Here is a 25,654-nt window from a genome sequence, read left to right on the forward strand (position 1 = left end):
CCAATTCAAGTGGCTTTCAGAGAACACTTCCAACAGGACACATTTCCTCCAAGCCAGGAGGTGACATGGAGCAATTTGGTTCCCTCAGGGAAAATATGCAAAGGCTACAAGAGAATCAGGGATACCTTTCAGCTCTCTTATTTTTAGTAATTTATTTGACTATTCTTTTCATCTTTCCCAGGTTCACGGTTTTCTACAGTCTGAGACTATAGTTCATTATGTCTTCTCAAACCTTATGACAACAGATTATATGGTTGCTATAACAACTGATAACCTGCATAAGGATGAGTAAGTAAGTCTATCTTTTTCCTTCAGATCTCTGATGTTAGATCAGACCAATATGTACCTACTGATCCTTTCCTGTGCATCTGGCGCCATGCAAGGTGCTGAGGACTCAATGACAAAAACAGGTTCTCTATCTCATGGTGGGTACAATCTAGACATTCCTTTCTGGTCTTCATTCACCATCCATCTGTCCCACTTCAGGCTGACTTGTTCATTTCTCAATTATAAATTCTTCCAGAGTAGAAAGCACAGCCTGCACACTATGTTTCATAGTGTCTTCACTTATTTGACTCTTTCAAAGAATTAGCAATCTAGATAAGCTTAAAAAATAATATTAACAGACACCCATGATTCCACTATCTAGATTTAATTACTAGTACTTTATTACTTGTCACTCAAGATTTTACTCCTAAAGGAGAGAAAATATTACAAATAAAATTGGAGTCTTTTTTGAAAATTTCCCCAGTCCCATTCCCCTCCCAATACCCTATCATCTAATCTTACCTAATCATTACAAGAAATTTGGTATATAACTTTCCAATATATTTGTGTGTTCTTTTAATATAATCCATAAAAAATTATATATATAATAATGCAAATATTATAATTCTGTATATTTACACAAATGCTACCATATTGTAGATATAGTTGATGTATTTATGTATTTATTTATCTCACCTTGTTCTACAAAGGAACTTAGATTATACCAAAAGTTATATATTGAATTTCAAATTTTATACTGAATCTTTTTTTAAATCTGTGATCTGATTATTTTCTAATGAGCTAACCCTACTGGCACTGGATGTACAAAATCTCAGCTAAAAATATGTGGATTTTATTATAGTGATTTTTCACTAGAAAAATCTGGATTATGATTGTCTAGATTCTTTCAACAAGATTCAAAATTACTTCTGTCTCCTCATCAGTGTTGTAATTAAACTTAAAAATCTACATCTGAAAACTTTACCAAATTCTCCTGTAAAATGTTACATTTAAAAAAAAATTATGTCCCAAATACAAGCCAGAAATTATAAATCAAACAATGCAATTCTTTAAAGGACAGAATCTGCATTAGAAAACAAATGTTTGTGGAACAAATGTAATAAGGGTAATTACTGCCATAATTCAATATAAAAAATACACAAAATTGCAATTTGCATCTCTGTCAGCTTTATAATTTGCAGAGTGCTCTCATATATATTACCTTGCTCTACCTAAAATACTAATCAAAAGAAATAGAGCAGCCACAGTTTTTACTTAGTTGCATGCAGCTCAGCTTCCACAAGTCTACTGGGCTCCCTTCCTATCTGATGTAGCTACATTTTAGCTTCTTGGTTATGTATTCGGAGATGCTATTGCTTCCCATGATAATTTCTTTCTACACAAGTTAATCAAGCACGGCATATGGGATGTAATAAAAATATATCTTTATTTTTGACTCCCCCTGCCCTTTATAATTTATTCAGTAGTGAAAGATTTTTTTCCTGACCCTAGATTAAAAATCTGCAGGACCCATGACTTTCAACAGTTGTACAACCACTTTAAATTCAAAGCACAGTATAGATTCAACAATTAGAACATCCTGTCCCATATAATGATCAATATACTGAATTTAATCTAAAATAGGATTGTATCCCCAACCGCAGCCCTGACTGCTATTGAACCTTGGAGAAGGGGGAATACTAGGTTTCCTCTATATCTCTAATGCTCCTCACCCGGTGTGTTAACCTTGACTTCAGGCCTTTGCATGATTGTGGCACAAAGAGAAAGAAGAGAGAAGATAAGAAAAGACATGCTAGACATTTGGAATGGATAAAGATGTGGTGTATATATTACAATGGAATTGTTCAAAAAGAATGAAATCTTGCCATTTGCAACGACATGGATGGAACTAGAGAGTATAATGTTAAGCGAAATAAATCAGTCAGAGAAAGATAAATACCCTAAGATTTCACTCATATGTGAAATATAAGAAACAAAACAAATTAACACAGTGGAAGGAAAAAAGGGAGGCACACCAAGAAACAGACTCTTAACTCTAGAGAACAAACTGATAGTGACTAGAGAGGAGGTGGGCAGGGAGATGGGTTAAAGCGATGATGGGGATTAAGGAGGGCACTTGTGAGAAGCTCTGGCTGTTATACATAAGGGATGAACCTTAAATTCTACACCTGAAACTAATAATTCAATGGATGTTAAGTAGCTGGAATTTAAATGGAAAAAAAAAAATAAAGACTATTTAGAGCGCTAAAAAAACAAAACAAAACAAAACAAAAGACTTACTACAACTGGCACTCTCTAAATTGAGTTTTGAGGCATCTGGATCTGTAGCATGTTTAAAGCTGGCTGTATCATGAGGCACTTTTGTTTACTGGGAATCCCAGATAATCTTCACAAGGAGATGTGACAAAATCATTCATCATCAGGGTTAGTTACAGCAGCTCTCTGTGCAAAGCAAAGGAAAGGATGATACAACAATGCTATTAAAAAAATCCTCCTGTGCCTCACACCTGCTCTTACTAAGCCTTTCTTTGGCACATTTTTCTTTCTACGTGGATATCTCAAGAATCCCCTGCTAAGAAGTAAGCGACCCTTGTTCTATGCAATTTCCAGAATTTTCACAAGCCAAAATGACCTCTGAAAGAATCATTTCTAATCCATCCATTGCCATCTACAATATCAAAAATCCAACATAAGCTGGGGGACCAGACTGACTAAGTTCAAATCTCAGCTTTTCTGCTAACTAATCAACTGACACTGGGCAAGTTCCTTAAATTCTCAGTGCCACAGTTCCCATTCTGTGAAATAGGGAGGATGATAATAGTATCTATCATAGAAGGCTGTTCTGAGGATTCAGTGACTCAATACATGTGCAGGGCATATAGTAAGCATCAGCAGGCATCAGTAGACATCAGCTCATATCAAGTGGGCTGAGTCACTGTAACAGAATGGATAAAGAGGCCACTCATGGATCATTTCTTAATACTACCTTTCCCTAAAGGGTATTATTTAGAATGTTTAATTCTAAAATATTTAAAATTCTAAAATTCTTTAAGATGTTTAAAATCCTATTAAAACTATTTCATTTTTTTCTCCTCCTTCTAGCAATTAAATTCCTAATCACTCCTAAATCATTAATAAATGATTTTGCTTTTAAGATTTTACACCCAAATGTTTAAATAAAGAGAAAAAATGTTAAATAATTATGAAAATAATAGGAGTGGGAACTGTAACTGCACAAGAAACTTGCTATTTAGATCATCTGAATGCAATCAAATTATGCCACTTATTTTTTGGCAGAATACCCTAATTCCAAGTAAAGTATCTAAAGGAAATAAGGAAAATTTGAGGTGTTGGGGATTTGGATGAAGTCTATATTACGGGAATATTACAGCAACAGCACACAATACAGTAAAGCAGTAAAGGTGACTACACAAGACTGAAATTACTATGACATACATGAGAATGTTAAAGTATATCCAAATCAGGTAATGGCTACAATATCACATTCTCTATACAGAAATGTTAGAACTGGTTGTTCAAAAACATTTGCTTCTTCTTCTGAAAAGACTATATGAATTTATCATTGAAGACTAACCACTAGAAGAAGAACTGTCCCCCCAGGTGAAGTGATTTAACCATCAAGCAACATGCATATGCATGACAAGTATGTGACATGACTTTTACAACATATGCATGCTTACCTAAACTGCCAAAATGTATCTTCGAATTATTCTCATTCAAAAATTGTGTTGCTCTCATTATGATAATTTTTGTTAAAGCTTTCCTTCCCCCATCTCCTATGCATATTCTACGAATTAGTGGAATGGACCACAGGTACTTTAAAATCATCAGTGTATACTTGGTGTATACACCAAGCTGTATCCTCAAAGATTTGTGCATCCTTTCATATTAAATTGTAACTCCCATAAGAAATCATTTATTTCAAAAATCACCATAGTTTCAATCCAATTTCACTACAGGATTTTTGCTTGCCATTAAATGTGGGGAATAATCTCCCATCAAAAGCAATAAACATGGACCCTGATTACTGGTCAAAATACAAATAAATGATCCCCATCCTCATGGCCACTTTGGATAAAAATTCCTCCAAAAGATCTGGTCTAGCGTATCATCATAAGAAATTCAGGGAAATGTCTAAAGGCATTAATTCCCATAATATTTCAATGGATAAGAAACAAGATCCAATATCCCTAACCAAACAGTCAGTGTGTAACACACACCAGATACTAAATTCAATTTTCTGCTTGGGTAAAATGGAATAATAGTTTGCCTCCTGTTTCTATCTATGGCTAAGACTACCCATGCCATGCAAAAAAAAAAAAAAAAAAAGGTTAAAACTTCAAAATAGTGATGTTAGTGATAATTTCAGTAATCATCATTTAAGAGTTTTAAATATCGTTTAAGTTTTAAATATCTTCAAGTAGGCATCAATCAAAAAATAATCATTGCTTAAAAAATCACTGATACTAACTTCTAGGCATTCAAAAACACTCTATAGTAGGCTAAGGCAACCATGTCCCCATTCTAAGTTAGCTTTCAAAAAGTTTAGGATATAACCTGTGAATTATAAACAAACAAACATAATTTTAAACAATCAAAACCTATTATCCTTATCAGGAAAGAAACGTACCAGAGGAAAATGAATCATGTAAATAAAATTCAGAAACTTGCAAATGCCAGCTATAAAGTCTCACAACTTGTGTTAATATTACTCAAGTCTAACCACATGCTAATTATATTCATCCTTAGTTTGGATTTCAGAGAGTGATACAGACTGCTTCTTACTAGCTCAGATACATTTTCTTTTATTAATACAGCACTTTTAACATTGAAAAAAAATAGAGAATAAAGGAATCATAGATATCTTTGCCTTCATACACTCTAATCTTACAGGGTTTGCCTATAGCCAAAATGCAGATGCACAGCTAATTTCAGGCCTACCAGCATTGTCAACATTCTCCTTCATAAGCAGCTGGTGATTAACAATATGGGAAAGTGTGATTGAACTCCAGATGGAGTTGACTTCTTGATATAGCTCCAGACTAGCCGTTTTGGGGACAGATATCTTTAGTACTATTGACTAGTGAATCACCTATTTCTTTAAAATTAGATGGTGATGGAGGAATTCAGAGTGTTAAGAGAAAAATTAATTAAGATTAAGACTATGGTTCTTTTCTATCTGCTAGAAGTTACTACAACAAAGACAATATAGAGTTGGTTAGCACTCTCCAGCACTGACCTTAGCTAGTAGCACATTGATGCACATGTTCTGAGATAGAATTCCTAATGAGGCGGTAAATGCTCTAATACTTTCTATCTATTTTGAGAAGAATAATTTATGATCAGAGGAATTTCAGAAGATATCGGTGATAAGATAAAACTAAGTGTTATTCTGGTCAAAATAATTAAATGTATTTTCCCTCTGGGGAACTCAGCATAAATTACTCAAACTGAATGCTTTCCTAAATAATTAGTCTGCTTCTTCCAAACATTATTAGGAATGGCAAAAGCAAAGAGACAGTCAAATCAAAGCAAGGCAGTAGCATAACTTGTCTTCCTCCTAGAATAAAATAATCAATTTATCACACTTAAAAATGCTAATTTTGTAGCCCTTGAATTTGAGAGAGTTTATTTTTATTTAGAATTTTTTTATAATACTTTCTGAATAAAACTACACTTTATATTCCAGGTAAATTTATAAATGCTCATGGAGTCACAGAATTTTGAAGTTAGAAAAAATGTTTACATTCATCTAAGTTCACCATCTATGATGTACATGACCATCCATAATTTTATAGTAAATATAATACTTCAACTTCAGGCCAGAGCTTCATCATGCCAACACACACACACACACGAGAATTTTTTTTTCTTTCACTACTAACTTTTAATTTGAAATTAGAGTAATTGTTAAAATTACTCTATTTTGGTAAAGTGAATTTCTTTTAACTCCCAGCTTTTATTTTTAAAAGCACTACTAGTAAGTTGTATTAAAATAAAGCTACCAAATCAAAGCTCAAAAACCAAAGCCAAATGCACTTTACTTAAAGGATCTGTTAACATATATAAAGGATCTGTTTAACATAAGTAATAATTCATTTCTATCTACCAAATCTACCTAAAGCTAGAGCTTTCTTTAAATTATCTTTTTCTAGATTTTAAGCCCCTATACTTCCCAAAAAGATACTATTCACTTTTTGCTACACCAATTTATGTAAGAGTGTAGTTAATGGAGTTATCATACACAATCTGGTAAACACACTTGGTACAACACACCTATCATTGAATATGCAACCACAAGTACACACAGGTAAGAAAAAACAAAAAAGACTACTCATGTCAGCTATGGTTTCAATAATTAGCTATCTGAAATGCACCTCAGATGGAAAGAAATCAATCATATTTCTCATAAAACTGATTTACCACATATTGAAATACTTAATGAAATCTATTTGTCATACATGACTAATTATGCAATCCTATCTTAGAAAGACATATGTAAATCAAACATTTCTTTTTTTATTTAAATTCGATTAGCTGACATATAGTACGTCACTAGTTTCAGATGTAGAGTTCAATAATTCATCAGTTGTATATAACACCTGGTGCTCATCATATCACGTGCTCTTCTTAATGCTCATCACCCATTTACCCCTAAATCAAACATTTCTAAAGGACTGTGCAAACAGGCTGAGATAAATATTTACAACATACAATAAAACATAATAACAACTCATTAAATCCTGACCCACAATAATCTAAGACACTAAATAGCACGATTTAGTCTCTCCAGCCATTAAACTAATTTATCCCTTGAAGAAATAAAAATACACACAAAAGACAACATTATTGCCAGTTTCAGCTCTTTATAAAGAATGACCCTGAGGAACCATTCAGAATAGCACTGCTAAGAATCAAATTCTAACAACCCTCATCAGATTAAATTCTCTGTATTTTTCACCCTGAAACATCTCCTTCCAATGCCAACTATCTAAACCTTTCAAGGACCACCCTTCCTATTGAACTTTCCATCATATTCGGCCAGTGTTAACTACTTCTTCCCTTATTGCATTGTGTGTGATGACAATAGACATCCTGGTCTTTTTTTTTTTTTCCCTCCTTTATCCAGCTTTCTTGGGTATAATTCATCTTAGTCTTGAATCTCTCAATTTTTTCTCAAAAGTTTCATTATTAAATTTCTAATTTCACATGACAGAACTAAAATAGAATCACCTGTTATGTGGTCCCCCAAAATCCTAATCTCTGTAGTTTACAAGTAAATAAATACAAGAAGAACTTTTTTAAAGTGATATTTTACTAACAATTCCAAAATAAATATTTCCACTCTACTCACCAGGAACAAAACAAGTGGCTTATAAGATAAAGCTAGAAATGTTGCTTATTTATTCTGGTTGTTATGTTTTGTCTTATTTCTGTCTTTGTTTTGAATAAGAGCATTTAACTTCAACTTCTTTGACCACTTAATTGCATTTCTCACCAACAGAAAATATTCATACAAACTACTAAATAAATTTCACTTATACGCTTTTGTACTTGCAAAAAAAAAAAAAAACCTGTATGCTTTCAATGCTAAAGATTTTGGTGTCTTTTTTTGGTATCCAATTAACATATTAATTTTGTCTACTATAGTCTGTATATTAAATTGGTCACATCATAATCAATGTAGAGGATTCGAGTCATATTAAAACTATTTTTCTACAGTACTGAATCACGTAGGACACTATATATTATTCACTTCATTTATCTATATGTCTAGTCTGTACATATCCCAGAATGTTTCTTCTTTTCAGCTTGATATATTCTTTCACTCTTAATGTTTACCAGATACTGCATTTGGCCAACTTTCATGTCAAAGCATCTGTAGTAGACAGTACTTTTTCTATTGATACCCACAAATTCCATTTTGTTAAAATATTCTTTTTTCATTTGTTCCATCATTTTCACAGTAAAAAAGGAAAATAAAGAAGAGGGCTACAAATTGTAATAAGTGTGTATTCATGTATTTATTAACAACAGCTATCATTTGTTCAGTGTTATCTCTGAGCTGTGAAATTTATATACATTTTTAATATTTAATCTATATACATGGAAACATAGAAAATACTTGCAAATTATACATCTGATAAGGAATTAATATCCAGAATATATAAAGGTTTCCTATAACTCAACAATAACAACAAAATACAACCAATTAAAAATAAGGCTAAAGACTTTGTATTAGTTTGCTAGGGCTGACATGGCAAAAACCACATACTTGAGTAACTTCGACAATACAAATTTATTTTCTCATATTTCTGGAAACCAGAAGTCAAAGATCAAGGTGTCAGCAAAGTTGATTTCTTCTGAGGCTTCTCTCTTTAACTCATAAATGTCCATCTTCTCCTTCTATGGTCTTTCTGCTGTGTGTTCATATGTGTGTCCCAATTTCTTTTTTTTATAAGAACAGCAATCACACTGAAATAGGCCCACCCTAAAGATCTCATTATAACTTAATTACCTCTTTAAAGACCTCATCTTCAACTATGATCACATTCTGAGCCATTGGGGTTAGGGCTTCAACATATAAGCAATTCAGCCCACAAAAGACCTGAAAAACTTTCCTTCCAAAGACATACAAACTGCCAATAGGCATATAAACCATGTTCAACATCACCAATTAGTAAGAAAATACAAAACAAACTATAATGAAGTACAATTACACACCTATTAGGATGGTAATTATCTAAAAAGCAGAAAGTAACAAGTGTTGGTGGAAGAGATGGAGAAAACGGAACCCTCATGCATTGCTGACAGGAAAGTAAAATGGGGCAAACATTGGAGGAAAACAGTTGAGCACTGCCTCAAAAAATTAAAAGTACAAATACCAAATGATGCAGCAATTTCACTTCTGGATAGAAGGCCCAAAAGACCAAAATAAGAGATGTAAAGAGATATTTCTATCCATATTCATAGCAGCATTATTCACAAGAGCCAAAAGCTGGAAGCAACACAAGTGTCAACTGATAGATGAATGAATAAAAAAAAATGTAGTATATACATACAATGGAATAGTATTCAGCCTTATGAGGAAAAATCTGATATATGCTACAATACAGATGAACCTTGATGACATTATTCTAAGTAAAATAAGTCATCACAAAAACAAATACTGTATGATCACATATATGTGATACCTAAAATGGTTAAATTCATAGGTACAGAAAGTAGAATGGACTGGGGGGAAGAAAAAAAGAGAAGTTATTTTTAAATGGGTACAGAGTTTCAGTTTTACATGATAGAAGTTCTGGAAATAGATGGTGATGGTTGTACAACAATGTAAATGTAGCTATGTCATGGCACTACTAAAAATGGCTAAAATGCTCAATTTGCACTGTTTATTTCATAACTGAAAAACATTTTATTTCTATTATTTTATTTCTGTTTATTTCTGAAAAACATTTAATCTATACAGCAAATCTAACAATAACTCGGCAAATATATATTCCTACTTGAATGTTTCAGATGAGGTAACAGAGGCTCAGAAAGGTCTAGTGTAAGAAGTAGAAGATCCAGATTCCAATTCCATGTCTATCTCACATTAAAGACTTGCATGTTCAAACAGACAACACTTAACCCACACTGACCACACTTCCTCAATATAGTTCAAATAGTTGCTGGAGAAAGTACTGAAAATTATAAGACACTTTGGAAAATAAAGGAATCTATTGAGAAAGTCTGATGTTTTGGTGTTGTATTGATCATAAGAGTTAGTTGAGCTTTCTCTAATGACTTCTTCTGGGCAGCAGTGAACCAGAACACTGTACCTGAATAGTTTATCTTTTCACAGAACTATTAGTATACAGTTTTATGCATCAGTATTAAGGAGAAAAACACACTCCATTGTTGCTTATTCTCCTTTGGAAACCAGTACTTGGTTTTCCACCTTCCAGGTAAGAGGAGTCATTATTGAACTACTTAGGAAACTGAACTACAAAAGATCCAATGCTTTGGCCCAGTTTGTAGAAGAAATTAGTGTAAATGTTTCTATATCTGAAATGCCAAGCTTTGTGCTTTATTTTTATCCTAATAAGCCAGACTTCTCTAAGGCTCCAAGGTTAGACTCTCAAGACAAATTGTTTCTTTAGCCAACTTCTTCTGACTTTATCATTTATAAAATAAACACCATCTAAGATACAAAGAAAATACAAATTAATAAAACACAGGACTAGAGTCATATCAGTGTGTAGAAGATTTATGCACATAAACTGCCAAACACAGGTTTTGAAACAGACCCTATAGACTTCCAGTTGCCATAGTAACTGCACAGCTTTATGGAATGTAAAGTGTAAACAGATGAGCACATCTCAGGTAAATCATCAGTGTTGCCATTGTTGGCCTCTGAGTAGCAGAAATAAGTAGTACATGCTGTCACTTTCTGAAATAAAATAATCATGATCATAATTTACACCTGTGACTTCCCGGTCTGTGAATACCTTCCCCTTAGAACCTTCTTTCAGTGCTACTTGACTAATTACTCATGAAGAGAAAGGTTCTAATGAATTATTAATAATTTTGTTATTGAAACAGGTTGGAAAACTATGCTGCAAACAGCAACTACTGTTAATATGGTAATCCTGCCAAATGCTTATATTCTGTTCTCTCATTCTCTTGATCACAAGAGAAGGGGTGCGGTGGAGACTAAAACAACTTTTAGATGTGCAAGCCCTCCTCTGAGAGGGTTGCAGGCTATTTTCAGGAAAAAATAAAAGGAAAAAGCTTTCAGTTGGAATAATTAAAGGAAAGAAATGTTGGTGGAGACAGATGTTAAAGAGCTATAATCACTGAAATACTTGAACACAAAACTAATGTTCCTACTGTTCTTTCTTTTTCATGATTACAAACACAAATTTTTACTCAGAGTTTTAATTCCATATTTAGGCCTATTATAAAATATTTGGAAGAGATAATAGAAAATAAGTAACTCAAGCCCCTTTTTTGGAAAGGGTAAAACCTGGAATGGTAAAAATAACATACTCATAGTCACAGTATTAGTTAATTCCACAACTAAGATTTAGATTCCGCAATCTAAGTATTTCTCCTTTAGAAACCAAATGAGTGGGGTACCTGGGTGGCTCAGTCAGTTCAGATTTCAACTCTTGATTTTCAGCTCAGGTCATGATCTCATGGTAGTGGGATTGACCCCCACATCAGGCTCCATGCTGGATGCAGTGTCTGCTTCAGATTCTCTCTCTCTCCCTCTCTCTCTCTCTCGAATAAATAAATACAGTCTTAGAAAATAAAATAGAAACCAAATTAGGATATGTAGTACTTATTCTTAATGCTATGAAGTTGTTAGAGAAAAGTATGTTTGATTTCCTTTTTGATCATGGAATCGAGAATGATAAATTTCCTGTTTCATTTACTGAGGAATACACTACAGGACAGTCTTGCTAAAATATTAGCAGAGTTTATGAAAGTATGTGATAACAGAAAGAAAGACTAAAATGCATTCATTCAATAGCAGTCCACAGCACACCCTCAAATCCTATGCAAAGACATTCTTCATGCTAATAAAATAAAATTGCTATCACTTATTGAATATGTAATATGAGTTTGTCATTGTGTTAAATACTTATATACTTTAAAGTTTTTGACTGAGGCCTGAGTTTTATTTATTTTTTTAAAGGATTTTATTTATTTATTTGATAGACAGAGATGACAAGTAGACAGGCAGGCAGAGAGAGAGAGGAGGAAGAAGGCTCCCTGGTGAGCAGAGAGCCCGATGTGGGGCTTGATCCCAGGACCCTGGGATCATGACCTGAGCTGAAGGCAGAGGCTTTAACCCGCTGAGCCACCCAGGTGCCCTGAGACCTAAGTTTTAAAGTCACTGTTGGGTTCACATGTTTATCCCACTGATTATGAGTTATAATCAGGGGCAAGTTGCTTAATCTCTAAAGCTTAGTTTCTTTGTAAAATGAAGATGATAATAGCACTAACTCAAGGTTTTTCAAAGGGTTATAATAAGATAGTAAATAAGATACCATGTAAAATATCTAGTTATAGTATTAGTGACATATAATGTTAGTAATTTTATATTATTATCATTATTATCACACTTAATATTCACATGATAGCAGAAGACTCATAGGATTATCCCCATTTCACAAATAAGGAAACCAAGACATAAAGGATTTAACTAATTCAGCCAGGTAGGAGAGCCAAGGTATAAACTTTAAGATATACTTTGTTCTATAACTGGTGTTTTTAACTGCCATACATACTAAATCAATGTAGAATCAGATTTTGTGAACTTCTTATATTTCCTATTCTTCCTCTATAGTCTCCACAAAGTTCTTTGGTCAATTCATAGTATTTATTAAGTTCCCACAGTGCTTTAATTATTTTCTAATAATCAAAGGGATACAAAGAAACAGTGCATAACCTAACAGGTTACAATTCATCTGAGAAGACAATGTGAAATAAAAATTCAAGGATTAAACCACACGGTCTCATTTCTAAGATTTAGGATTCTGTTACACAAAGCAAAGATGTAGGTGTATATGCATCATCAGAGAAAAATCTATAGAATTAATCTGAGTTTTGGGAGATATAAAAAAAAAGGACGAAAGACATTAGAGTGCTCACTGAAAGATAATTTGGACATAGATTTGGAAGTCCTAAATTATGGAGCTAGAAATGGGTAAATTAAGATGTAATTGACAGGAAAATTATAGAACTTAGAAAAAGATTTAATAATGTGAAGACCAAAAAAAGAGAAAGAAACAAATAAAAATGGCTTGAAATGTTCGGGGGCATGAGAAAATGTCGCCCTGTACCAGAGACAAAAGCAGAGAAACGAAAAAAGAGAATACTTGTATTGGGAAATTGGAAGATGTGGGGTTGATATTTTCAGTTTAGGACTTATTGAACTTGAGAAGCTGCTAGAATAACCGCTGGCTTATTCTGAACGCAGTTGTAGGGGTGCCTGGGTGGCTCAGTTGATTGAACAACTGCCTTCAGCTCAAGTCATGATCCTGGAGTCCCAGGATCGAGTCCTGCATCGGGCTCCCTGTTTGGTAAGGGTTCTGCTTGTCCCTCTGCCCCTCCCTCTGCTCATGCTCTCTCTCTCTCTCTCATTCTCTCTCTCACATGAATAAATAAACTCTTAAAACACACACACACACACAGTTGTAAAACAAAGAATAGCAGCATAGATAATACCCAAGACCTGGATAAAAATGTAAATACTACAAATATAATGATACTTAAAGATATAAGATAGGTTTTCTCACTTTGCAAAATGATTGATATCACCTTGGGAGAACAAGCTAGGTTGGTAGAGATGTTAAAAATAAGAACAGTCAAAATCCAAGGTAAAAAAATTATAGTCAGAAAGGAGAAAGATAACCAAAAAAGTACAGTTTTACAGAAGCCAAGGAAATGTAACCAGGATGTTAAGGATGATTAAAATACAGGTTTATTAAGACGCTTCTCCTTCTGTCACATCTGCCCTCCCCATTCTTGAATCTGAAGACACAGACTTAATATAACTTAATATATATAACTATATATAATAATATAACTTAATATAACTTAATATAACAGCTTGAGTTTAGGTTTCATAACTCCTTGATAGTGTTTCTGTACTATCATCTGCAACCTATATTATCCTAGGTCTCTGCCACATGGACAAAGTTATTTCCTGATTTGTAGAACAGGGAAATTATAGAGTCCTTTGAAAAAGTCAGAGCAAGTTACTTGGAAGATATTAGTTACTCAATAAATGGTTGTAATACTTATTTCTGCTTTTATCTGAACAAAACACAGAGCTGACTGGGGTGATTATGTGACCAAACAAGTATAAGTCAGGTCTCCCTCAGCCTGAAATATTTCCTATATCTATATTCAGGGTGGTTGAATCAGCAAATATTTTACAGACCAAAAACAATCCCCACCCCAACCTTAAAGGACATTGATATGCCACTGAGTGCACAGAGTACTACAATACTATCTCACATTTACCCTTCAATATCCAAATGTACAATCAGTTGCAATGCCCTTCTCTATGTGACATCTTCTCTGATGTCATCTTCAGTATTTAAGATTATTCTTTAAGACTTCTGAGAAGACTTCCTAGCCAAGGTAGGCCTTCAATTATTTTGTCCATGGGACCTTCTCATCCATTTTAATTAATATTACTTGCCCTCTGCTTTGATATTGTTTAGTACAGAGAATAACTCTAGCCCTCATTTTATGATTAACTTTACAACAGACTTATTTTATATATATGGATACGTGTGTGTTTCATAGAACAATAGTATGTTCCCATAAACTTTATTTTCCATAAAAAACTGAGTTTATAAATACATGTTGTAGAAATATTGAGAACAACTTCTGTCAAGTACAAATTTCTCCCAAACTCTCCTCCATTCCATAGTTACTTCAACTAGGCAAATAATAATTTGCTGTTTGTACAAATCTGCTATTTGTACTTTTGAGAGGTACACTCATCCAGTACTATAAAGATCACACAGTATATCAGAAAGACTTTATACTAAATTATGTTTCTTATTTATGCAATGTACCTGGGTTTAGGTCAAACCAACTACATAAGCTTTTCTCCTTTGAGTATGTGTTGAATTCCAAAACTGCTTCTTTTTAAACTAATGATGTTCTGACTAGTTTTAATTGTGAAAACGGGGATACTTTTGCATGACAATAAATTACTTAACTTAGCTAGTAATTGCTAATTAGCCAACTAAAAGAATAAAATTTCAGAAGACTATTGAGTAACAAAGTGAATAATATTTCCTATGTAAATTTTTTTTTCATTTATACAGGGTTTTTTTTAACTATTCAAAGAATAAACTTCGAAATTTTGTGTATATGCCGTTTGACACTTAAGTTCAAGATAAATAGATATGGCTTGAAACCAGTAAAGCCAAGCAGAAGCATCAAGTGACTTTACAAATTAATCCTTTTGAAAGATTAGCTTAAATTTGTTTTGTTTGTTTCCTTCATAAAATATTTTAGGACCAGAATATTAAATAGAATTGGTTTTTTAGAAAAATTCATTTGGAAGACTTCAGGAAAAGACAGCAGAGTTGGAGGATTCTAAGTTCATCTCATCCCATGATACACCAGGTAACAACACCCACATCAGTGTAAATACCCAGAAAATGACCCAAAGACTGGCAGAATAGACTCTACAGCTAAATGTAGAGAGGAGGCCACAGTGAAGAGGGTAGGGAAAACAGAGATGTGGTCAAGAGATCAACAGACTGCAGGGCTGTCTGTGGGAGGGAGGGAAACAAGAGGCACTGAGAGGGGAGAGAAAAAGATACTTAACACCTAGCACCCCAGGTCCAGACCACAGGAAAGATGAATCCCCACATTTAGCTTTGAAAACCAGAGGAGTCTAATAATCATAGTTCTTATAATCAGTGGGGCTTAACATCTGGAACTTTAGCAGAGATGGGAAGGTGAGGGAAAACTCACTCCCTACTCTTAAAGAGACAGCACCACAAACAGCCCCTTGGAGATACAGCAGTGAAGCAACAGTTTGAAAAATACCTGGGGTGGGCGCCTGGGTGGCTCAGTGGGTTAAGCCACTGCCTTCAGCTCAGGTCATGATCTCAGGGTCCTGGGATCGAGTCCCGCATCGGGCTCTCTGCTCAGCAGGGAGCCTGCTTCCCTCTCTCTCTTTGCCTGCCTCTCAGTCTATTGTGATCTCTCTCTGTAAAATGAATAAATAAAATCTTTAAAAAAAAAAAAGAAAAGAAAAATACCTGGAGTATACAGGAGGGAGATATGTGTACTAGTCTCAGAACCTGTGCTGGGGAGCAGGGATCTTTGGGAAGAGTCACCAGGCACAAAGGAGCTGGCAGGCATCACTTCCCCCAAGCCTAGACATATGAACACCCCTGGGAACCAGCACAGTACCGTCTTACACCTAATGTGCTAATAGCACACCCTGCCCGTGCATTCTTTTGCAGATCTGCCCCCTCTAACATACCATTAGCCAGAGCCCTTCAAAGCAGTGCCACAATCCTGGCAGTGTGTAGTATGCAAGCAACCCTGAGAGGGGCCAGCACCACTCCAGAGTGATTCTTGCCTGGGGAAGAGGAGAAGATAACCACAGATATGGGTCTGACTATATCCCCAGCACTGGGCTGGGGGCAGACATTTGGTATGACTGCAGACCCCACCCTGCCCACCAGTGAAAGCTTCCCAGGAAACAACACAGGGAAATTGCCTCACAGTTAGTGCTAATACAACTCTAGCGAAAACCTGATCTGACTCAACTCAGAACCCAGCCAGCCCCAGACTGGCCCACTAACAACACAGGGAATAAACCCAGCCTTTATCTAGACTAATTAAAAAAAAAAAAAAAAAAAAAGCAAGCAACACCAAAGAAATACAAATGATTATGAGAGAATATTATGAAAAAACATATGCCAACAAATTGGACACCCTAGAAGAAATGGATAGAGTGATTTCCAGCAATGAGATTGAATAGGTCATCAAAAAAACTCCTGACAAAAGTCTGGGAACAAACAGCTTCATAGGGGAATTCTACTGAACATTTAAAGAAGAGTTAATAACTAATCTCAAACTATTAAAAAAAAAAAAAAAGAAGAGGAAAGAAAGCTTCCAAATTCAATCTATGAGGCCAGCATAACCCTGATACAAAAACCAGGTAAAGACACTACAAGAAAGGGAACTATAGGGCAAATCTCTGATGAACATAACTACAAAAATCCTCAACAAAATACTAGAAAACAAAATTCAAAAATACATTTAAAGAAATCATTCACCATGATCAAGAAGGACTTTTTCCTGGGATACAGGATGGTTTGATATTTACAAATCAATGAACATGGTATGTCACATCAAATAAGACAATGGATAAAAACCCTACGGTCATTTCAATAAATGCAGGAAAAGCAACTGGCAAAGTACATCCATTCACAATAAAAACCCTCCACAAAGTAAGTTTAGAAGGAATATATCTCAACATAATAAAGGCTATACATGAAAAACTTACAGCTAACATCATACTCAACAGTGAAAAACTGAGAGCTTTTCTCCTAAGGTCAGAAATAAGACAAGGATGTACACTCTCACCACTTTTATTTGACATAATATTAGAAGTCATAGTCATAGCCATCTGACAACAAAAAGAAATAAAAGGCATCCAAATTGGTAAAGAAGAAGTAAAGTTTCCACAACTTGCAGATGACATAATACTATACATAGAAAACCCTAAAGGCTCCACCAAAAAACTACTAGAGCTGATAAATAAATTCAGTAAGGTCACAGGATACAAAATCAATATATAGAAATCTATAGCATTCTACACACTAATAATGAAGTAGCAAAAGATAAATTATGCACCAAAAATAATAAGATACCTAGGAATAAACCTAACCAAGGAGGTGAAAGACTTATACTCTGAAAAGTATAAAATACTGTTGAAAGAACTGAAGATGACACAAATGAATGAAAAGTTATTCCATGTGCCTGGACTGGAAGAAAAAAATACTGTTCAAATGTCTATACTATCCAAAGCAATCTACAGATTTAACGAAACCCCCATCCAAATATCAATAACATTTTTCAGAGCTAGAATAAGCAATCCTAAGATTTGTATAGAACCACAAAAACACCCCAAACAGCCAAAGCAATCTCCAGCAACAAAACTAGAGGTATCACAATCCCAGACTCCAAGATATGCCAAACTGCAGTAATCTAAACAGTATGGTACCAGCATAAAAACAGAGACATAGATCAACAGAACAGAAAAGAGAGTCCAGAAATACACCCACACTTATATGGTCAATTAATCTTTGACAAGGGAAGCAAGAATATGCAATAGGAAAAAGACAATCTCTTCAAAAAATGGTGTTGGGAAAACTGGACAGCTACATGCAAAAGAATGAAACTGGGCCACTTTCTTATACCACACAGAAAAATAATTGGATTGAAGACCTAAATGTGAAACCTGAGTCATAAAAATCCTAGAAGAGAACACAAGCAGGAAATTCTTTGACACTGGCCATACATTTTTCTAGATAGGTCTCCTGAAACAAGGGAAACAAAAGCAAAAATAAGCCATTGGAACTATGTCAAAATAAAAGGCTTTTTGCAAAGCAAAGGAAGCAATAAAAAAACACTAAAAGACAACCTAGTAGATGGGAGAAGATATTTGCAAATGCCATATCCAATAAAGAGTTAGTATCCAAGATATATCAAGAACTTATACAACACAACACCAAAAAAAAAAAAAAAAACAAATAATCTGAGTAAAAATGTCAGAGGACCTGAGTAGACATTTTCCCCAAAGAATACATCCAGTTGGCCAGCAGACACAGAGGAAGATGCTCAACATCATTCATCATCAGGGAAATTCAAATCAAAACCACGATGAGATATCACCTCACATCTGTCAGAATGGCTAAAATTATAAAAAGAAACAAGTGTTGAGGAGGATGTGGAAAAAAAGGAACACTCATGCACTGTTGGTGGGAAGGAAAACTGGTGCAGCCACTGTGAAAACACTGTAGAGAGTCTTTAAAAAATTAAAAATAGGATTACTATATAATCCAGTAATTCCACTACTGGGTACTTACCCAAAAAGTATGAAAACACTAATTCAGAAAGATATATGCACCCCTATGTTTATTGTAGCATTATTTACAATAGCCAAATTATAGAACCAACCCAGTGTCCATAAGTGGATGAATGGATAAAGAAGATGTGGTATTGAGGCACCTGGGTGGTGCAGTTGGTTGAGCACTCTTGGTTTTGGCTCTGGTTGAGATCTCCCAGTGGTGGGTCCAAGCCCTGCAATGGGGTCTGTGTGCTCAGTGTGGAGTTTACTTGGGTTTCTCTCTCCCTCTCCATCTGCCTCTACCCCCTGTGTACTCTTTCTCTCTCTCAAATAAATAAATCTTTTTTTTTTAAAGGATGTGTTATACATATACCATGGACTATTACTCAGCCGTAAAAAAGAATGAAATCTTGCCATTTGCAACAACATGGATGAATCTAGAGAGTAGAATGCTAAGCAAAATAAGTCAGTCAGAGAAAGATAAATGCCCTATTTCACTCATATATGGAATTTAAGAAAAACCAAATGAGCAAAGGAAAAAACAAAGTGAGAGAGAAAAACTATGAAACAGACTCTTAACTCCAGAAAACAAGCTGATGGTTACCAGAGGGGAAGAGGTTGGTGGGGTAGGGGTTGGGGGTTGGGTGAAATAGGTGAAGGGGATTAAATACCATAATTAATACTGAGTATTGTATTGTTGAATCACTGTATCATACACTTGAAACTAATATAACACTGCATTAACTATAGTGTAATAAAAACATTTTTAAGATAAATTCACTTGAATTATCTATAGATGTTCCCTTTCATAAACAGATGAGATAAAATATAAACACTGTGATTTAGGGGACTATCTTGGTTTAAGGCCAGTTAAAAGAGAAAACATGTAAAGTTCTGATCAGCCCCTAAGGCTGAATACCAATAGTTTGCAGATTAAGCTTTCCTCTGTGTTCAAGAGTTGAGTTCAAATACACATCTGCACTTTCAAAGCTCTGAAGAGAGTCCACTTAACACCTCAAGATAATGGCTTCTTCTAGTTTGCTGTGTTTTTTTTTTTTTTTACGAAGACTAGAAAATATAAATATGTAAGTGTATATATATTTGGTTTTGTCAAAATTTCTTAAAATTTAGAAAAGTTTTGATAGGTCTTATTTCAAATATCTCTTTAGCTCCTTCCTCTCCTATGCACACTCCAAGAAATGATAAAATCCTAACTTTTCTCTAGGAAGGGAAATATCTGTCCAAAAAAAATATGAAATCTTGGAAAGTAACTAAAGTCTTGAATACAAAGAAATGTTTGTACATTACAAAGTACATGTAATGTACATGTACATTACGTACATGTACATGTTACATGACTTACTAATCTTTTGTTTCTCTTCTCATCAGTCTTTTAAAGATACTCCATAGTAATATATGGAGCTAGAATTTTTTTTTAAGATTTTATTTATTTATTTGACAGAGAGAGATCACAAGTAGACAGAGAAGCAGGCAGAGAGAGAGAGAGAGGAGGAAGCAGGCTCTCCGCTGAGCAGAGAGCCCGATGCGGGACTCGATCCCAGGACCCTGAGATCATGACCTGAGCCGAAGGCAGCGGCTTAACCCACTGAGCCACCCAGGCACCCTGGAGCTAGAATTTTTAATCTGTGTGTAACAGGTACTTTTTATGGAAATCAACAAATGTAAAACCTCTGAAGGATGCTTTAGAAAATGTAAATCATATTTTTGCAGGTCTCAAAGTACTTGGTTGAATCACAATATTAACCTCTTAAGGGCAAAAGAACAAAATTATCATAGAATCATAGTGCTGGGAATAAAAAGGAAGGCTGAATGGCAGAAGGTACCACTAGTGATAAAATTGACTACAAATGTATAAACTGTGATTACAGTAATGGACATTTGCCTAAGACAAGCAGATAAACACCTACCACCTATAAAATGAGCTCTTCTATTTACAACTGTTGGTGCAGGCTTTAAAATTTCCTACCATCTTTGAAATCAGATATTTGTCACACAATCTCTCTGCATAGCATTTGATAGGTATGCCTCAAACATCCTCAGTCAGAGAACATTGCCTAACAACAAAGCACTTTGAAATGCTAGAAAATGTTCAACCCACCAGAACAGAAACGTTTTGGAAACAATTTGCTCTACTTTACATTCCCACAAGTTTGTAGATTCCTACAACTTTACATCACATGGCAACAAAAATCACTCTACTTTTCCTAAAGCAAATATGGCAGTGATTCTTAATCAGCATCTTTAAAAGCCCAAGCCTGGCTTATGTATTTATAGATGGCAAACATCCTAAAGATACCATAGGCTAAACTAGATAAGCCTTGTCAAGGGACTCTGTAGCTTTTGCTATATATGCAGAACCCATAAGAATGTGCTAATGCCATTACCAAATGCAGCCCTATCAGTACTAAACACTTGGCTTGGCAGTTTGATAGTAACATTTTAAAGAAAGTGAGCAAAATGGGATTCTACTTCATATTGCAAATGTATAATAAAGAAGCTTCTCTTACTGGTTTAGCAACTGAGAAAACTTGATGAAGTTTGTAACATAAGTAACATAAGAGATGGTATCCTCACTGGGGGAAATTCTCACAGGGGGAAATGAACTCTCTAAATAGCTGTTTCTGAATTTATGCTGTCATTCCAATTAAAGGGCTGTCCATTACATGACTATTTCACAAGTGATATTTACAGGCTTTGAAATGTTAATACAGAAAGATCCCAGCACTGCATCCTAGAAAGTCTAGCTTATTCCAAAAAGGAAACTATAAAGAAACCCTTTTTCACAATTTATGGAATAAAAAAGCAAAAATCCCTTCCACTGGAGAAGGAATACTATTCAGATATAGTGGCAGGAGTGGAACTAAGGAAGTTAGAAAACTGTAGATATCACTTGACCACAGCAAACCCGTCTTCATTCACCAGCCTACTTTTCTGCATTCCTGCTTGGCCTTTCCACTGTGCCAGTTTACCTCATGCCTCTTCTTGCTTCTTGAATTGAGGAAAAGGTGTTTGATGATTTTTAAATTTTTCTCTCACTGATATGTTTAAAAAATGAAACAAAACCGATCACTAATTTGAGAGTTGGCAGTTTTTCTATATCCCTCAGCAGTTGGGTGGGTAAGTGCTCCTAGAAGCCCCATAACAGAAGAAGAAGCAAATCCAGAAGAACAAAGAGGCTTGTCCAAAACACACGTTGAGCACAAGGCACCAGTATACTGCCATTCATCTTCTTTGAAATCACATCTCATATTCCTCCCACACCACTAATTTCTCCCCTCAAAAGGATGGTACAACAGAAACAAAAATTGTTGGTGTGGCTTTTCTTGTGACCAAAGTTCTAAAGAAACCAAAACCTGGAAAGGTAATCCCATATCACCTTATGGAAAGTACCTTTTTCCCATACCTATTGTTCTCAATTTCAGCTCTTTATCTCCATCTTGCCACCTACTACAATCTGTAATTATTTTCCTGATTACTTGCTTATCTGTCATACACTGGAATAAAATCTCTCTGAGGGTGGGGCAGCAAGTGTGTTTTTATTATATGCTCTTGTATCTAGCTTTTAGCACAATGACTAGCACATAAGTAGAGTTACAATAAATAGTTGTTAGATGTAAATAGTTCAATTCCTTCATAATTTACACAGAAAAATCAAGCAGAGTTACATATGATATCACTTAGAATCAAATCCTCCAAGTGCAAGAATTATTTGATAGGAATAAAAACAGTGTATTTTTGAACCATGAAGAACTTTAGATAACCACATAGCGGAACCATTTCATATAACTGATGAAGCACTGAATCCCAAAGGTTACCCAGCTTACCCAAAGTCACACACTTAGCCACAGAGCCGGGACCAGAACCTAGTGAGAGTTTATTAATTTCGTTGATTTGTTCGCATGTACCCTGTATTACTAAAGAAAATATCTAGGGAATTTGACTAAAAATGTTGAGAAAAGGTAGAAGTTAGTATGCTGAAACAAAGTTCAATAGCATTTTTTTGTAGCTAGAAATATTTGATTCAGTTTCCAAATAATACTAATTTATACAAGAAAATATGTTATATTGTATATCACTGATGAAAACGCACATTTATAATTTACGACACTGTATTTCAGAATAAAAGACATATTTTATTTATTTTTTTTAAAGATTTTATTTATTTATTTGACAGAGAGAGATCACAAGTAGGCAGAGAGGCAGGCAGAGAGAGAGAGGAGGAAGCAGGCTCCCTGCTGAGCAGAGAGCCCTATGTGGGACTCGATCCCAGGACCCTGAGATCATGACCTGAGCCGAAGGCAGCGGCTTAACCCACTGAGCCATCCAGGTGCCCTAAAAGACATATTTTAACATGCCTCAGCCCCTCCCCCACAAAAAGAATCCATCATCTCTGAAATAAAATCATTTAGGAAGGTAGGATAATATATCAAATAATGCCACAGACAGGGACTTTATGTTCAACCTTCCAATTTCTGCACCAACTCAAAGAAAATCTTTAGCCTCTCCATGGCATACATAAAATGAAAGCAAGTGTTTTCTCACTTACCCACTAAAGATACCACTTGGGTACTTCCGAGTAACATTTTGTATCTCAGAGTGCAGGGTGCTTATAAATAATATACCAAGGATTATTAATCCTATTGTAAGCCAATACTACCATGCAATGAAAAGGGAAAAAAATACTCAGACTGAACTCATCTGTAATTCACACCACAGCAAGTAGTTATTACAGCCCATATGGAGTGATGATCACCCACTGCTGAAAGTTCCATGAAAGTGTGACAAGGTGACACACAGGAGTTAAGTGCTGTATGCTGGGTGGCGGCTCATTTCATACCAGGGTAGAACTTGCTATTTGAAAGGAATGTACAGAAAGCCACCATGCAGACAGGGGTGAAAACTGCAGAATCAAACAAATGTTGCTGATTCAAAGTCGTTCTCCTACAATAACAACCAGCACCAAATGAGTTGCCGTGGTGGAGAGCAAGCTGTGCTCAGAGACTAATTGCTACACTTGTTAGAGTGTGCAAGAAGGTGTTTATTTGTTTTACATGTGTTTGGTGCCAAGACATCCCGGGGATCTGGAGCTGAAGTGGAAACAGAATGACAGTGTTTAGAAAACTAAACACAAAAACAAAAGGGAAAGGGAATTTTTTTTTTCGTGAAAGTGACTTACTTGAGCATTAAATGTATAAAAACCTTGAGGCTCTTATCCTGGGTGATTAATTCTTCAGGCTCCTTCAGATCACCCTGTGGGAGCCCAAGCTGGAATGGAGTGTGTTAAATCTGAGATGCTTTGATGTTGTTGCTTTTATTTAGATAGTGAATTATTCAAAGCAGGGAGGATCAATCTAAGAGCTACCAATAGAAATAAAAGAGAATGAACTCAGGAAGAAGAAAGAACTAAAGCACAAAATGTGGGTGTGCAAACAGTTCCATCTGAATGGCAAAATTTAGAATATGTACTATGGGGAATTTGCCACACTGTATCTTTCCAGTTTCAGAAATAATAACTTGATTTTGATAGACATTTTTAAAGGTTTAATGATGAAAATACTTCTACTGAACAACCTGTTTTTCTTCACTCATACTTCACAGGCCTCCAGAGTCTTCCTTTGTACAGAAATTAACTACTCCAAATATAAGCCCCAAATATTTCCAGAATATGATTAATAAGTAAGTTAATTCCTCCAACCAATGAACATGGTAAGTATTAAAAACAATCATGGTTACTTATTATTTTTCTTTGGATATGCAGAGATATCTGAGGACTAATTAAACTCAACAACAAATGTGATATGCTTATATTTTCCATATGATTAGCATATTACATGGATTATTTTTAATAATCTTAATTTTTGATATTAGGAGACCAGGCGTGCCCCAAGCTCCAGAGTCAGATGAACCAGCCCCTTCTCCCGGCTCTGGGGCTACCTTTATAGATGGAATCCCAGAGGAAACTGATGGGGATGGAGATGGAGAATAGACAAAAAGCTTGGGCTGAGGAAGGAGAGCTCAAGAGTCAGGACATCTCAGATTTAACAGCAGTTAAAAGGGGAGACTCATCATTATTACTCTTGCAGCCAAAAAAATGAAAATAGATATCAAAGAAAAAAAAGAAAAGAAGCAAAAAGTGAAGATGAATTTTAAAAGATGTAAATCCTGGTTTCTTCTTTTTCTGAAGAGCAGTTGAACCTTTATGAAATATATCACCGGTCAGCTTTCCCCGTGGCAGCTATAAAAAGGCTGATCCAGAGACACCTGAGTGGCTCAATTGGTTAAGAGTCTGCCTTTGGTTCAGATTCTGATCCTGGGGTCCTGGGATCCAGTCCCTTGAACTCCCTACCCCAGGATCCTGGCTCAGCAGGGAATCTGCTTCTCTTCTCCCTCTGTAACTCCTCCTGCTTGCTCTCTCTCTCTTGCTCTCTCTCTCAAATGAATGAAATAGTTAAAATGAATGAGTGAATGAACGGCTGATCCAGTCCATCACTGGCACCTGTGTCTCAAAATGTTTTTATTGCTATGTCTGATACTTCCAGGGTTTTCATCGAGGAGGTGGTAGAAGCAGCAATGGATATGTGGGAGAAATGGGGAGAAAATGTCACCACTACAACCCAAACATATGAGGGAAGCTGTTCAGAGGTTAAAGCAAAGGGGCAAATCCCAACTCAAAGCACAAAAAAACTATCTTCTAGACCAAAGCCTACAAAG

At 35.2% G+C, this 25,654-nt stretch overlaps 1 pseudogene; it reads left to right on the forward strand.

Annotated features, from left to right (window-relative positions):
* The first annotated feature begins 2,384 nt into the window (after positions 1 to 2,384).
* On the forward strand, positions 2,385 to 25,638 carry LOC116569977 (annotated as a pseudogene).
* The last annotated feature ends 16 nt before the right edge of the window (positions 25,639 to 25,654 follow it).

Source organism: Mustela erminea, chromosome 12 (genome assembly GCF_009829155.1).
Source record: "Mustela erminea isolate mMusErm1 chromosome 12, mMusErm1.Pri, whole genome shotgun sequence".
NCBI classification, from domain to species: Eukaryota; Metazoa; Chordata; class Mammalia; order Carnivora; family Mustelidae; genus Mustela; species Mustela erminea.